A 16952-nucleotide genomic window follows, 5' to 3' on the forward strand; every position below is an offset into this window, starting at 1 on the left:
CTGCTGCTGCTTCAGTGCTTGCCCTTGGTCTTCCCTTGCACTCCTCCTGCTCCAACAGTAGTTTTGCTGATTTGCTAAGGGACAGAAGAGACATGGCGTGATAAACGTCCACGGGACTGCTGAAGTTGTACTCCGCTGTGGTACGCTTTGTGGATGACAGACGTTAGATGCTGACGTTTTATATTGGGAATTTCGGTTTGGGTTGATTTTCTTACAAGATGCAACTATTGGGTTCCTCCCATTATAGTTTTCTGGTGGGGCCAAAAGTCTGTCGTGTGGTCCTGGTTATTTATATTTTCCCCTCTGTTTCTATCTTTCTGCAGTCCACTCCTGAACAGATGTGCCTAAGGAGTGCTTCTTTGGATGGAGTCCTCTCAGTGTAGCACAGCACTAACTGTGCAGGGTTTGCACGTGCTCCGTGGGAAGCACGGATACTTGTTGCCGCATGCAAGAAAGTACAGCTTTCTCCCCCTGTAGTCATCTCTCTTCTGCTTCCTTTAACCTTGACTTTAGTCTTTTCATTTGCTTCACATGCCAGACTCGGAATTAGCAACATTTCAAAGGATACAGGCCAAAAACATCTTTTAAATAGTGGTGGCAAATTTTTTATTTTGGGAAACTCACCTTCCTTATTGATGTCGTCAAATAGCACATCGCTCATCAATTTATCTTTTAATTATTTATTTTTTGAAAAAAAATAGATCTCATGCCCTCTGACAGATTCACTTGAGTGAATATTCAGGATTTTGAGTGGATTCATCCCCATACTTCTCAGAGTGAGTTTTTTGTTTTGTTTCGTTCGTGTGCTTATTTTCCATTGTCATCTCTGAAGTAGATAGGGTGACTTGCAAGGAACGGGGAAGGCAATATAGAAGGAAGACAGACTTCAAATAAAAGAGTCTTTTCCTATTTCTTTTTCCTTTACTATATTCCTGCTGTAATTGTTAATAAAATTGTTATACTTTAGATTGACTTGAATTGGCCAAAAATATTTGTCAGTGAATGATCATGAAAGATCGATGATACCCACATAGCAATTTTTATAGTTTCCAGATCACTTTTACAGTTACCTAATTCGGTTCACACTAAAACTCTATGAATAAGTATAACTATCTCTATTTTGCAGATGAAAAATCTTACTGTCGGAGAGAAAGTGGATTAACTTAGATCAATGCAGCTAGTTGTCCCTGACAGCAGACAGGACTTGAACCAAAATCTTCTGACTCTGTAGTTTTTCTTGTTTGTATTTAGCTCCATTTCCCAAGTGTAGCATGGTCTGCATTAGAATGTAACCTCTTTGTGTATAAAATGATTTATTGGATTAACTGAACTCAGCAGGGTGCAAGCAGAAGGCAATTTTTTTTTCATACCACTGTCCTGTTGATTCTCCCTCATCCATCCCTGGCAGTACCGTGGAGATTATGCAGTCTTTCTCATCACATTCAGGTAAATTAGGTCTCAATTCCGGGTATTAAAGATACATTACATCTTAGCATCCTTTTATTCAGTTCAAAACTTTTCCTTCCCCATTCTAGGCCAACCTCATACAGGAAGGCCACAGCTATAGCACAGAACAGAGAATTTAACATAAAAACTATTTACATGGCAGACACATAATAAGTGTTGGAGATATTTCAGTGATCCAAATAGAGCGTCTACGTACGGGGAGCTTACATTCAGCTTCCCTATGGTGGAAAAAGAAAACAGCTGAGCAGACCAAGAGAGAACTTAAGCACTGAGCACCATGAGGGGAGAGTGTCAAGTTACGGAATTAAATAGAGTGGTCTTGGTAGGCCTTGTGGAGAAACTGATGGCATTTGATAAAAGTCTTAAATGATATTAAGGAGTTAGCCATGGGCCTTGCCTACTTGTCTCAGGACATGGTGTATTCAGGACACGGCGAGGAGGCGAGTGAGCGGGGAAGAATGGCAGGAAGTAAGTCACAGAAGTACAAAGGACCAGATCCACAGGGCTTTGTCCGTTTGGGTCCACTGGTAACAGATGCTGAGACAGAGTTAGGAGTGTAAGGAGTTTACTGGGGGGCAACGACCTACAAAAGGAAAAGGACGAAGGGGGCAGAATTGGTTGGGGAAACCCTTCAGAATACAAGGCAAACGTGGCGTCTGCGAAAGGGAAGAGGAGGAGACAGAACCGGGCGGAGCTGCCCTAGCTGCGATTCAGACGACATAGCTCAGCCAATCTAACGCTGCAGAGCAACGAGCCTGTGAGAGGAGTCTTGCGTTTGGCAGGAACAGCCAGGTCCCAGCGCGTTCCTGGCACTAAGCCGTGGGTGGTCACTGCCCAGAAGGGTGTGGCCGCAAACGCTGCGGCAGGTCCTGGAGGTGCTGCGTGCGGCAGGAGGCTGTGAGCGGCTGTCCCCGTGGCAGCTGGATGTCAAGTTACTTTTTTCTTCTTCTTCTTTTTTTTTAACCTAACATTGCGAACAAGTTATTTCTTGAAGGAAACTCTGAGCAGCACACTTCCATGTCCGCCCCGGGCCGGTAAGCTAGCGTATGGCTTTGATTTTTAGTCTAAGAGAACGGGATCTCAGCAGAGGAGCGCATGACCTTATTTTTGAGAAGAGTCTCTTTGGCTGTGTTGAGGATAAACTGCAGTGGGCAAGGGGAGAGGCCGGAAGGAGGTCACGCAATAATCCGTCACAATCGACGGAGGCCGGGACCAGCGCGGTGCTGGCAGCGTGGTGTGCAGCCGCCGCCTTCCGGATGCTCAGCGTCGTGTGCTGCTGCTGCTGCTGCTGCTTCAGTGCTTGCCCTTGGTCTTCCCTTGCACTCCTCCTGCTCCAACAGTAGTTTTGCTGATTTGCTAAGGGACAGAAGAGACATGGCGTGATAAACGTCCACGGGACTGCTGAAGTTGTACTCCGCTGTGGTACGCTTTGTGGATGACAGACGTTAGATGCTGACGTTTTATATTGGGAATTTCGGTTTGGGTTGATTTTCTTACAAGATGCAACTATTGGGTTCCTCCCATTATAGTTTTCTGGTGGGGCCAAAAGTCTGTCGTGTGGTCCTGGTTATTTATATTTTCCCCTCTGTTTCTATCTTTCTGCAGTCCACTCCTGAACAGATGTGCCTAAGGAGTGCTTCTTTGGATGGAGTCCTCTCAGTGTAGCACAGCACTAACTGTGCAGGGTTTGCACGTGCTCCGTGGGAAGCACGGATACTTGTTGCCACATGCAAGAAAGTACAGCTTTCTCCCCCTGTAGTCATCTCTCTTCTGCTTCCTTTAACCTTGACTTTAGTCTTTTCATTTGCTTCACATGCCAGACTCGGAATTAGCAACATTTCAAAGGATACAGGCCAAACCCTTAAGGTACTTTCCTCAGAATATTCTTTACTTTATGGCATGGAGTGCAAAAATGACCAAAATTCTCCATTTATTTCTGCGTCCACATTCCTTGTGACCTGACTTTCAGCTCTTCCTGTTAAAGGGCAGAGTCCGTGTTTCAGCCCTTAAATACGAACTTAAATCTGGGCCAACAAACGCAATGTGGGGCCAGTTATGCGGCCAGTACTCAAGAGACGGTGCACATCTGCACTCTCTCACTTGGGACCCCATCACCCCTGCCCTGTGAGCCGTCGTGGGCTTGGCCCAGTGGAAATGAGATGAGCCCTTTCAGCCACATGTTTGGGTGGTTTGTTACGTGGCAAAAAACTAACTGATATCTTTGGATTAAGTTGAGGAAAGAAACCCCACCATCCTATGGGGAAAGACACTACACTCTAACAGTACTGTTCTTTCTAAAGGAATCCTCATTCTCCTAATCAATGCTCAAGCCTTTCTTCATGTACCTTCAAGGTCAATAATAGTTTAAAAGTCACCTATCTGATTTTTAGTGGTTCCCACTTAAAAAATTCTCCAAGGATGGCGCAATGTTTCTTTCTAGAATGTTCAGGCATTGAATAAATATTATTCTCAGTTTGGGCGATTCAGCCAAAAGTGAAATAAAAGTCTTAGCATGCAAGGAGTATGCATGCCTCAGCCTTCATGAGGCAGCATACATTAGTGCTGAAGGCTGTGGGCCGCCAGGTCCTAGTTAGAAACTGGATCCTCTACTTATTTGAGAATGTGGACAAGTTACTTTACTTCTCTGGTCCTTAGTTTCCACATGGTAAAATTGGAATAAAATAGTACCTATCTTGTGTGTTGTATGGATCAAATAAGAATATATCTAAAACACTTACTATTTGAGTTAGTATGTGAACTTAATGAACGCTAGCTATTGTTAGTATTAGTGTATTGTTTAGCACAATGAAGGGCATAAAGAAGGTACAATAAAATATGTTGAAAGACCCAGTTTTCCAGAAATACTGTAGCTACTATGCTGTATCCATTTGTAATCCTTAGCAATGTTCGGTGTCTATGAATGATGTGTGGCTTAAAAATTATTTAATATGAAAGATTAAATAGCAAATGTAGCCAAATTTATGAGAGTTATTGATGCCACTTGAAAGGTAACTCCATTAGCTGTACCAAAGCTTGGGGCTCTGATTCCTAGTTTGAAATACTGCAAATGACTGACTGAAAGCCTCCACCAGTAATTTAAACTTTTTTCCACTTTATTTTCTTTTCACCTACCAAAGTAAATTATATGTAAAAAAATCAACTTTGTGATCATAATTTTAATACATTAAAATATAGTAATTGAAGATTATTAGTACCTTATCACTATATTTATACTTGTTAGTTTGCATTTTTGTTATGAAATATTTTAATTGAATATACCGAGTTTTGGGTCAATTGATCTAATACAGGTGCTGTTCTACACCAACAATTTTCAATTAATTGTGCTTTTCATCCAAGGCAATAGAAGTAATTATTTTGATGACTACCTAGCTCGATGTCCATAAGAATAGAATAAGACAATGCCTAGACACACAAAGTTATGAATATTGAATGTTAATTGTGAATATATCAGTGATTTTTAAATAGTTTATATCAGCTATCCCTGACAGCTGATGGTCCCTGCAACTACTAACAAATTAATAACTCTTAAATGAGAAAAATTCGCTTAGAAACTCTCCCATTAAATCCCTTTTGATTAGCCAGGTGGTTAATCACCATTGTCAAGAGCTGATAAGGTGCAAAAGAATCCAATTTTCAGTTGCAAGTATGTCACCTAGCACAGTTAGAAACTCAGACAAGAATGACAAATGTCTTTCTTTCACAAAATTTTCTTTCAATGTGAACATTGAATTCCTCTTGTCATTATTTTCCCAACGAGAAGGCATTCACATAATTTCAAACCTTATTGCTGTAGACGTGTAACGGAACCAGTGTTATCCTTGGCAGCATCTTATTATTGATTAGTCTGAGTTAGCTAAATGATTCAGCAAAGCATGAAAAGCACAACATTCAAACGAAACTTGCTGAATTTTAAGTATTTCCACATAATTCTTCAAGTCTCTTTTTGGTTTAAATTTTAATACACAGGTTAAAACTCTTGCTATTTTTTTTGTTTCCCATCCAGAACAATTGTCCCCTACTTCAATATGGTGAAGCTCTTACATATACTGCGAAAATTTTTGCGATCATAATATCACATCTGAAAGCAGGAGAACTGCTGTCTAACCAAACTGAAGAACTGCGTCTGTGGTACTTTGTATGCATTCTCGTCCAGGCCCCGAGGGGAGAGTTTAGTACATCACTAAATATTCATTTTCTTGTTACATCCTTGTTGGTAGAACTTTTCTTTATTACTTTCTTTTTATTCCTTTCTTTTTAAAAAGAAACCAAGAATCTCTTACTTTATTATTTTCGCTTACTGAAAATTACTTCTGTCTCCTGAAACTACATCCAGAAGAAATTACGTTTTGAGGTCCTAATATTTGAAGACTACCATCAGATTCCTTTGAATCTTTTCTTTTTTTCTTTTCCAGGCTCTTTTTTGCTGTTTTCTTTATCCATTACTCTTAAGCATAGTGCATATAGTTCTGGTGGTCAAGAAATGTAATTTCCCCTATTTTTCTTTAACTAAACTTTTTTGTCACCAATTCCCTTTCAGCAAAATGGTAAAAAGTTTATCTCAACCAGTTCAGCCTTCACCCTGGTTTCTCTGTGTTCTGAGGGGTCTAAGTACCAAGGAAGCTCTGGGGGCCTGGGGAGCATGTGGTCGTGGTCCTCTTCTCATAGAGGCCCATCTTCTCATAGTGATGCCCAGTGAGACACTTTTATTCCAGGAGGGCATTTGGTTTATGAATGTCAATGTTATATCCCTTCATCTCAACTATGGGTGGTCTTCAAGTCCCCTGGACCTCTGGGGTATCTCCACTCTGATGGAAGAAAATATTTTAATTTTCCATGAGTCTTGCTCATAAAACAGGTCCTCTATCACACTGACCTAAGTTCATTTGCTTAGACGCATATATATATGCTGTTTATTTATATATATAATCTTTTATATTATATGTAATCTTTTAAATCATATATATATGTGTGTATATATATACACACACACACATATTCTTGAGCCATGCAGGAAATAAGAAAACTTTGAAATCTTGCTATTTTCCTAGACTCTACACCCCCAAAAGACATAGAAGTCTCTTATGTCTGGATTTCCCAAACTTCTTTAGGAGACTAAACAACAGTTCTGCTGTTTATGTCTGTCTCTTCCCTTAATTGTAAATTCTTTAAGTTAGGGTGAGTGGGATAGCTTAGCATTTTATTGAAGCTTACAAATCTATACTTTTAATATATGGAGAATTGTATTTTCAGATTTTCTTCTATGCCAGCCCTCTCTTGCTTTAATAGAAATCTCTTAAGTCTAGTCTAATTTGATGAATGACTAGAGCCTCCAAAGGAAATAGCAGGACTTAACTGTGAGCTTAAACAATTTATTACATCTATCACTGAGCCCAAAATGACGTACAAGTAACGTGACACCTATTATTTTCTGGATACTAATTATGCAGCTTTTCCAACAATGGTAATTCATTTGTTGGTTTTCCTGTAATCTAAATTTTTCCCTGGTCAGTTTTTCTCTTACCTTTAAATTTTAGTTTGAGCGTCTCTATATGAGAACATGTCAAGTGTGCACTTCCGATTTCCTGGAGGACCTCTTAGGTTCTCACCATGAGTCAGTCCATCAGTGTGTTATAATATGCCTTAGTTTAGAAATCACAATCCTGTCTTTTCTTGTCATCAGTGTACCCATCTGCCTCCATCTCATGCCTTCTTTGCTTTTAATGCCATGAGTTTTTATGGTATTCCCAAATTCTTTGGTGTAATGCATAGAATATTCACCTAAAGTCATTCATTCATTATTAATTAATTAATTCTTATGTTCATGCTTCTATTATATTTGAGGAGCTTAGTAACCATTAAAGTAAGGCCTCTGAGATGAATAATTGAACATGTAATTTTAATCATATTAACTGAGTACTATGACTAAATATGTACAGATTTGGGTGGTGAATGGTATCAAAAGAAAGAATTTTGTAGAAGTTCACATCTCAACAAAGTTTGGGGATAGAGAAAAGTTATTAGGAAAGGATAGGATATCAATCAGATAGGAATGGCTGTGGTGAAAGATTTGCAAGATAGAGGGAGAAAGATGATTGGAGGCATACGAGTGCTTCTAGAGAAAAATAAGTTGGCCTGTATTACCAAAGAACAGATTTTAAAGTGAAAGTTATGAAACTAGGGACCATATCATGAGCAGCTTTTTGGGACACGCTATGGTGTGTGTATTTATTGTGAAGATTAGAGAGTCTTTAAAGGACTGAGTGTTCATTATGGGTAATCTTGCCTCTTCTCACATGCATGATATTGAGGAAGCAAAATTCAGCAAGGCTACTACTTCTTCCATTGTGTCTTTATGGCAATTATCTAAATAAAGCAGGGGCAACGGAAACGAAAAGGCAAGCACTAGTTCAAGGAATAACTCAGTCAGTAAAGTAGTGGGTGCAGTGACTCAACAATGGTGGAGTCCAGGGAACTTGAAGAAATAACAGTGACAAGTGCCTGAGTCCAGCGACTGAGTAGACGGGCATGCTCTGGATTAGACAGGGACCTCAAACGAACTCCTGAATGGAAGATAGCTTATGTTTCAGACCCGTTGAGTTTGAAATCCCTGAGGCATATCTAGACAGATATGTAAATTAAGAGTCTGGAAATATGGTTTGTTGTCCAAAAGGTGAAATTTGGGGTAAAAAAAGACAGATTTGGAAGAAAGCTCCTGGCTGACGACATGAGAATGAGTAGGAACTCATGAAAATTTTTAATGTGAGAAAGGAGAGGGATGAGCACAATGAGCACAGACCCCAAGAACCACTAGCAGGGGAAGGATGGGCGAAAACTGTAAGCCTGAGAAGAGACCAAGAATTATCAACGTGAGAGGGAAGATGAAAACCAGGTTGTGGTGATGTTAGGGAAACCCAGAGAGGAGGGCAGTCAACAGCATCTAACACTACTGCGTGATCAGAGCAAAGAAGAACTAAGCCATGTTATGCATTGTGCAATGAAGAGGCAAGTCGTTATTGCACTGAAAGCAGGTTCTATGGAGTTGCTGGAAACAGAAGATAAATTTCAATGGCTTGAGAAAGTATCACAGGAGAGAGTCTCTTCCACTGTATTCTGTATGGATGAAGACTCCAGGCTTTTGTATTGCTCCCGGTGTGGTTTGAAAGGTGAGTGAGGTATGAGAAAATAGAAAGAATGAGCATATATTATTCTGAGGAAACCTGGTTTATTGACTCAAAGAGAGGAGAATGAGGAGATGAAAACTTCTTCATTTTGTACTTAAGTATGAGAGACACTTGGGTTTTTTCCCTAGTCTAAGAGAGAAGAGATAGCATAGGGTAAATGAATATACACATATATGAAAATATTTGCTTGAGTTATGTTGCTGAGGAGAAAGAATGGGGTGGGAAGCTAAGAATTAGGAAGTCCTTATCCAGTATCACAAGCCTTGTTTGGCTTACTGCCATATTTCTGATTCATACACTAGGAATGAACTTTCCAATGTTGTAGTCGTTGGGTACATGTGACTCTTGAGCACTTGAAAAGTGGCTAGTCCTAATTCAGATGTGCTGTAAGTTTAAAAGACATGCCACATTTTAAAATAGAATTTAAAATATGTCTTTAATAACTTTTATATTGTATACATATTGAAGTGATATTCTTTTGGATAGATTGGTTAAATAAAATGTATTATTAAAATTAATTTTATCTTTTTGTTTTTAATGTGGCTTGTAGAAAATTCAGAACTTAATATGTGGCTCATATTAAATTTCTCTTGGACAGTGCTACCTAGAAAGACTCTGCACCTCTTGTTATAACCTATGAATATCCTTGGGTACAAAATATGTGTCCAACAGGCTGTCACAGACCTTCACCACACAGACTTTACTCCAAAGACTAGACCCAGAATTCATCCTGTGGAAAAAAAAAATATATATAGATACATATATATATATACATATATATATATGTATATAGAGATAGATAGATAGGTGTGCGTATTTTTGCCTTGTGGGTGCTTCCTGAGAAGGTCAAGACTGACCTACTAAGGCCATGAAAGAGGCCCCTTGTGTTATTTAAATCTCCAGGAACATATAGTTTCTTCTCTTTGTCACATACTACATTTTCTTACTGGTTCTAATTTTCTTCTTCTCCAGAGCAATTCTTTTTATTGTTGTTGCTATGACCTCCTTTCTTTTTATCTTCCTTAAAGCCCCAATTTTGTCTAATAATTTGCTCAAGCTCTTTCCCTTTCTCTCTAGCAAAAAATCAGTTATTTTTAGAACAAGGTAATTCATTCTAGGCTCAAGTAGGAAGACAAATGTAGCTGACTCTGTAAATGATTAGATTAGCACTTTTAATGGTCTTAGGTTTCAGGTTGGTCCATTCTCCTTTGCAGCTCACTATGAAAATGTCCCCTGTAAACTGCGAGAGTAAGTGACATTTTTGTTTTATCTTTTAGTCCTTGGACTTCTGATCAAGAAGAAATTTCTAGCAAGTCTTATTTGCAGCCGTTGGCATACTGCTCTCTTCTACTTTACTCCCCCACCTAGGTGCTCACAGTCCCTTGCATATGGCTGGGTATCAGGAATCATCAGTTGTTTCTGCCAGCTAGTGAGCATTCTCCTCCAGAAACACAACAGGTACAAACTGGTAACCCAAATGTTCTAAATTCTTTCCTTATCACTCCTTGTCCCTTGCTGGACCAGTTAACTGAGCTCCAGTATTGAAATATACTGGATTTTATCTTGCCAAGTGAAAACCAAATGAAAGTTAGAAAGATTACATGAATATCTTCACTTCCATCAGCATAGCACTCTGTGATGTCTCTGTTTTCAGGCTCAGTCTCAAAGCTAATTCAAAGATGTTAAGCATATTCTCAACGTTCTTCCAAGGCTCTAAAAAGTCTAAAAATTAGGTCTAAGTTTTGGCAAAACTGAGTTTTTAACTTGTGTGACATAATTCATTTATCATAATAAAATTTTTATTGGAAACTCTTCTTACTTCCTGTATCTTTCAATGCGTCTATCAACAATATTATTAGCCATTAAAGACGAAGGGATGATGTGTTTATTTTTTTACTACTAACTAGAGGACATTAAGTAACCATAGAAAATTTTCTCAATTTTCTCACTAAAAACAGTACTTTGTTGCTCTCTCTGATTTACCTTAGTGTACCTCTTTATTAAATGATACCACATTGCCAATATCCTCCTTCTATAAATTTCCTGTATATTCTTAAATAAAGCAGTAGTTTTCTAAATACCTCCTCGCTTGTCCTATAGAATACAGGGAAAATAAGGAAAACAACATTTTCCTTTTAGCCAACTTTTCAAGTAATGCTTTTTGGAACAGCAATTTTTCTTCACACTGGAATTTATATTTATGCAATAACACAAGGATTTCAATTTCAGATTGTTTATGTCCTCCATTCATTTAAAAATTAATGAAAATCTACAAGTTAATAATTTTCAAGAAAATGTTATTTTATTGGCAAATGCAATAGTATGTGTAGATTTGAAAACTCTAGAATTTAGTAATGATTCTTTGAGTATATTTTTGCTTATCCACTTGTTTGAAAAATTATGCTTCACTTTTTTGGAGAGATCTCAGCTATGAATGAATTCAGTGTTCAGGCAATCTTTCTGCTCGTCATATTTTCATCAGTGTACATGTTCCACAAACTGAGAATGTTCTGTAATGCATTACCTATTGTCTGCCAACTGCGAAAACCTAAAAAAGTGGAAATAGATTAAGGCTATTAAAAATGCATCAGCAAATTATTCTTCAATAGCTGCCTTTAAAGTAGAAATTGCTTCAAATGGGTTTCTTTGTCACAAAAGGCCACTGCACCTCTATTCTGTAGCGAGCACTGTCAGAATTATTACTTATTCCATTCTAGCATGTAGATTCCTGCGGGCTGCTAAGCTGCATGGAACACAAGTATTCCTTGCTATTTCTGTCAACGACAGTAAAGAAACTTTTGAGCAGGATTTCTTATACTATTATGGTCAGGTCGGTTGTTTAGAGAAGACCAGGGTAGGACGAGGAGAATTAAATCTGCAGTGCCTTTTGTTGATAATTGGGCACTGATTGAGCCTGTGCCAGGGTCATGACATTGTGGTAACTTCCCACTGAGAAAAGCAGAAGATCCACTTCTGTTGTCACAGAAAGTACAAAGAAATGACCAGGCTTTCAGAAGAAAATCCTTAATTGTTACAGACTGACTTGGGCTGATCCCAACCAAAATGAGCTGTGGTACATAACTCCACAAATACAAAAGAATGCACATGTAAATATTGAAATGCAAGGGCTCTCTGGTTTATGTAACAAATGTCACCTGGAAAAATGCAGAATTTAATGAACCATAGACAATTCTCTATGCCTCCTTTTGCCCCCCTCATGGCAAAAGAAGCAGATTTTCCTATTTCTTATTTTCAAGAAACACGAGTGCTAAGGGGAGAATAAATGTAAGTTTATCTATTTGTCAGAGTTTCAGTGAAAACCGAGAACAATATAATAAGCTCCAAATATCCCAGATCCCATTGCAAGGTGCTAAAATATCAAAGTAAGCCTAGAGGAAGTGAAATGAGTTTACCAGTATTGACTCCTTGAACATCTCAAGGCTAAGCCAAGAGAACACAAGAGGTTTAGTAGAATATTCAAGAGGGCAAAAGTAAGAATTTCTCTGGAGGGTAGTTAGTGTGCTGTCTGCTCTCTAGCCCTCTCCGCAGGGAGAAGATGAGAGCGCTTCCTCACAAGTCCAGTGCTAGCAACTTAGCAGAAGCTTGATAGGTGTAGTAGATGCTGTTGGCATCCTGCCCAAATCTCCTTCCCTGGGCTTGTGCACTCACCCCCTAACTACGGCTGTACCTGTTCTCTCTCTCTCAGGTTACATTTCCCTACCCTAGAGGCAGCCTGCTGCCAATGATGACTGATACAAAATGTGAGCTCCCTTGCTTTACATTGCGATCCATTCTGTGGTGTAATTCATGCTCCAGAGACCCTCATGGCATCAGCCGAAACTAGACTCCAGCTAAAACCATGTCCTTTCTCACACTCTCCTGTTCTTCTCACTCTCTTTTTCCCAAGGGACACCTTCAATAAATTAAATATTCTCAAATCTCCACCTCAAGCTTTATTTTAAGGAATTCAACCTAAGGAAACAAGTATTTATGAATTTTGTAGGGCATAGGGACTGGTACCTGATTCGTGCTTACGAAAATCTAAATATGTGAGGCTGTAGCTTGTAGCCAGCTGTATCCCCATGGACACAGGGCAGTGGATCATATGTAGACCCCATGAAAGCAAGCCAGTTACAGGCTGTCTTTCTTGAAAAGGCCCTTGCCCAATCAGGCCTGTTTTCAGGAGAAACCCACCGTAATCTTCTTCTCTCACCACAGGCTTCTAAGGCCTAAGGCAAGTCCAAGTTGGGTAAATGGAGACATTTTCTACTAGAAGAGAGTATAAAGATTTGACATAAGACTGGATCAGATATTTTATTACTTGAGAATTACTTTAAAAGCCATAAAAACCTTGAAATTTATACAAAAGATAGATGGGGAACAGATCCACCTAGGAAGATATGCAAAAGAATAAAGCTGCCTTTTGCTTGGTCCCTACAGGTTCCAGATTGTTCACAAAACCTGTGGCTTACTTCTATAAGTGTATTAAATATTAATACGGCCCTCTCTGCTCCTTGGCATCTTTGAACCCTCAATTCTGCTACCTGGGTATATGCAGAGTCCTTCTCAAGATTTCCATGGTTTCCTAGTTGGATGTACATCCTCATGGTCACATCTGTATCCAACAAACTTCATTTCACTTACATCAACATACCCTACAAGTAGAACTATCATTTGACCCAGCAATCCCATTACTGGGCATCTATCTCAAGGAACAAAAGACATTCTATAAAAAAGCTACGTGCACTAGAATGTTTATAGCAGCAGAATTCACAATTGCAAAGATGTGGAAACAACCCAAGTGCCCATCAGTAAATGAGTGGATTAATAGAATGTGGTATATGTATACCACGGAGTTCTACTCAGCCACAAAAAACAATGGTGATCCAACACCTCTTCTATTATCCTGGATAGAGCTGGAGCCCATTCTACTAAGTGAAGTGTCACAAGAATGGAAAAACAATCACCACATGTGCTCACCATCAAACTGGTTTCACTGATCAACACTTAATTGCACATATAGTAACAACATTCATTGGGTGTCGGGCAGATGGGAAGGGGCAAGGGGATGGGTATATTCACACCTAATGGGTGCAGTGCTCATCGTTTAGGGGATGGACATGCTTGAAACTCTGACTCAAGTGGGACAAAGGCAATATATGTAACCTAAACATTTGTACCCCTGTAATATGCTGAAATAAAAAAAAATTCCCTCTCTAAGTGTCTTCAACAAAATTGATTCAATGTCAAAAAGGTCTAATGGCTGTTTCTATAGATTGCTCAGGATGTGACATTTTTTCTTTGTTCGATGAAGAGCTTAATGCCTATCTACCAGATTTTCAGGCATTTCTGGCAGCTAATGTATGGGCAGGATACAGTATTGATTTGCCCAGTAATTGTGCCTACACGTGAAGCTAGTGACACAAATAAGTACAGACAGTGGAGAAGTCACTATTTTAATGAGTAGTAGTAGTAACACCCGGAGTCTGGTACCAGCGACCAGTGGTGGCAACCACTTGCCTGACAGCCGCATGTGGTGATTTATGGAAGCAGTAGTTAAGGGATTTTGTGGTGGGATTTGGTTGTGATTTTGTCTGTTCAGGTTCCATTTGTTTCTGCCTGTTTTCTGAGCTAGTTTCTTCACATTTCCCAGAGATTCTGCAAACCACCAAAAAGTGTTTCAAGAATATCTTTTGCACTTAAATTATCTAGAGTCAATTTTTCTTGCCTTTTTAATATGAATATTAAATAAAACACAAGAATTTTTCAAGCGTAAATAGAATTCATTGTTGTTTTAGATGTCATAGAGAGGATACATTACATAATGAGAGGCTCCTGTAACCTCATTTTGTTTTTCCTGATTTTTTTTTCCTGCTCCTACTCATTTACTCTCCCCTTTCCCTTTCCTCCAAAAGGTTCAAACATCGGATCTTCCTTTTATTATCAAGAACAATTCAACTCATTTCACTCCCTTGCTCAATCTTGAAAAATACTTGCCTTTATAAAGGGACCTCTAGTCCACTAGATCATACACCTTCAAGGCAACTGGGGTTATAAAATTACAAATAAATGAGCAAATAAAGGTCTATTACAAGTACATTGCTCACATTTTTCTATACTTTAAATTATTATTTCAAACATAACTTGTATTTATTGCCATCATTTACAATCAATTATGGAAGATGACAACTAATGTGACTCAAAATTACAGTACATACAGTAAGTATTATAGTATATTTAGATCTATTTTAGCCAATATTTAGACAAACCAATTCAATAACTTAAGTTTGGGAGACTGATTTGCAAACCTATAAACACTTGTTTCATCACATGATACATTGAATAAAAATTTTAAGTAAGTCGTATTGAAAAGCTAATACTTTATAGCCTAAGAATTACTATGAGAAAGAAGTGAGCTATCTGCTAATAATAGTTACCATTTATTCAGAGCTCACTGTGTATAATATGCTCTTCAAAGTGGTCCACTTGTATTAGCTCAGTTAATGTTCATAACATCCTATAAGGTAAGCAATGTTATATCCCCATTTTATGGATGAGAAAACGGAGGCATTACATTGACATTTCCATGCTCATATATCTGAAAAACTGTAGAGCCAGCTTTTAAACTCTGGCGATCTGGCTCAGGAGCTCATGCTTATAGCCATGGAGTTCCTCTTATAGTAAATAACATTCATATCATATGAGAGAGTAAGCACCCCAAAACTCAGTTTTCCTTATTTTTTTGTCATCTTTAGGACAAAATTTTACAATATTAATTATACCATTTGCTATAAATTATGCAACATTGAAATATCATCCATTTTCTCAAGACTAAATGTAATGAATATAATAATAAAAGCTACGTGACACAAATATAAATTGTGAGATGACTTTCAAATTGCTTGTAAACTTCCAAGATTCCAAGCTTAAGCCATTGCCCTGACTTCCTTAAATCAATGCTATAGGCTTTCAGTTTCCATGTCTCTATCATTCACTATGTGTTAACGTAGAATTATACAGCCTCTTCTTCCAAATTACTTTGAAATTCTCATGATAATACTTAAGTCATTTTTTAAAATATTTTTTTATTTCAGCATATTACGGGGGTACAAATGTTTAGGTTATGTGGTATTAACAGATCAACACTTAAGTGCACATATAGTAATTACGTTCACCAGGTGTTGGGCAGATGGGAGTGGGGAGTAGGGATGGGTATACTTAAGCCATTTTGATTGGGTTCTTTTATCTTTCTTAACCTCTCAATACCATTATTAGTCTCATATCTTCCTTCTGGATTCTTTTTCTTCCTTTTGCTTCCCTATATTCTTACATGTACTCTCAAATTCAGTGCTCCGGTCATCTGTATTATGTGTTGGCTTTTTGTACTCTTTTCATTTCCTGAATCTTCTTAAATCTTAGTCATTGGACCTGTACTCTCCTTGCTCTACATGGCCCCTTTCACTAGTTCACTTTCTTGGTCTCCTCTGTCACTCTTACACTAACACCTCACCAGGAATTATCTTCAGCTCTTATTGTAATCCAAAGTTATGCTTACAGTAAAAATTGCCCAAGGACAAACATCTATTATAGAATAGCACAGACTTGAGAATTGAACTCTCAGTATATTCTTATTTGCCTTCTAAAGCTATGATCTTAACTTTTATGTCCTATTAGTTTCTAATTTGACCTGCAAGACGTCTTCACAAGGACAATGTGCAGCGACTTTAAATTTAGCAAAATTGTCCTCGTTTGATCCTTTTCTTAGTTCCATTTATAAAAAACACCTTTCTTGTCTTTGCTTCTTCCCTTAATATGTAAAATATGCCATTATACTCTACGTATTTTCTCTGATGACAATAATTTTAAGTCTTCACTGTCCCTACACAGTCTAAGAACTTACTATTCCAAGCCTACAGAGGAAAGCTCATAATTTATCCATGTATCCTTGCCCAACTATTCGTTCACAGTGCTGTCCTTGTTTCGTCAAACACAACTTTCTTGATGCCACACCCTTTCTTAAGAATTCATCATCTATTAGTTTTATGCCTAATGACGCAGCCATATATTTAAAGTCTTTTCTTAATTGACTCTATTTTATTTAACCAAAGTTCTCACTAATCTCCAACATGGATCCTCTACAGAATTAAGCCAATTTTTCTTTCATCCTTTTCACACTCAAGGTCATTTTTGTCTCGCTGACTTGCCAGGAGTCTGAATGTCAACCTACTTTTTTTTTTTTTTTTTTAGACAGAATCTCACTCTCTTGCCTGGGCAAGAGTGCCA

The sequence above is a fragment of the Propithecus coquereli genome, unplaced genomic scaffold (assembly GCF_000956105.1).
Source record: "Propithecus coquereli isolate 6110/MARCELLA unplaced genomic scaffold, Pcoq_1.0 Scaffold213, whole genome shotgun sequence".
In the NCBI taxonomy this organism is placed as follows: Eukaryota; Metazoa; Chordata; class Mammalia; order Primates; family Indriidae; genus Propithecus; species Propithecus coquereli.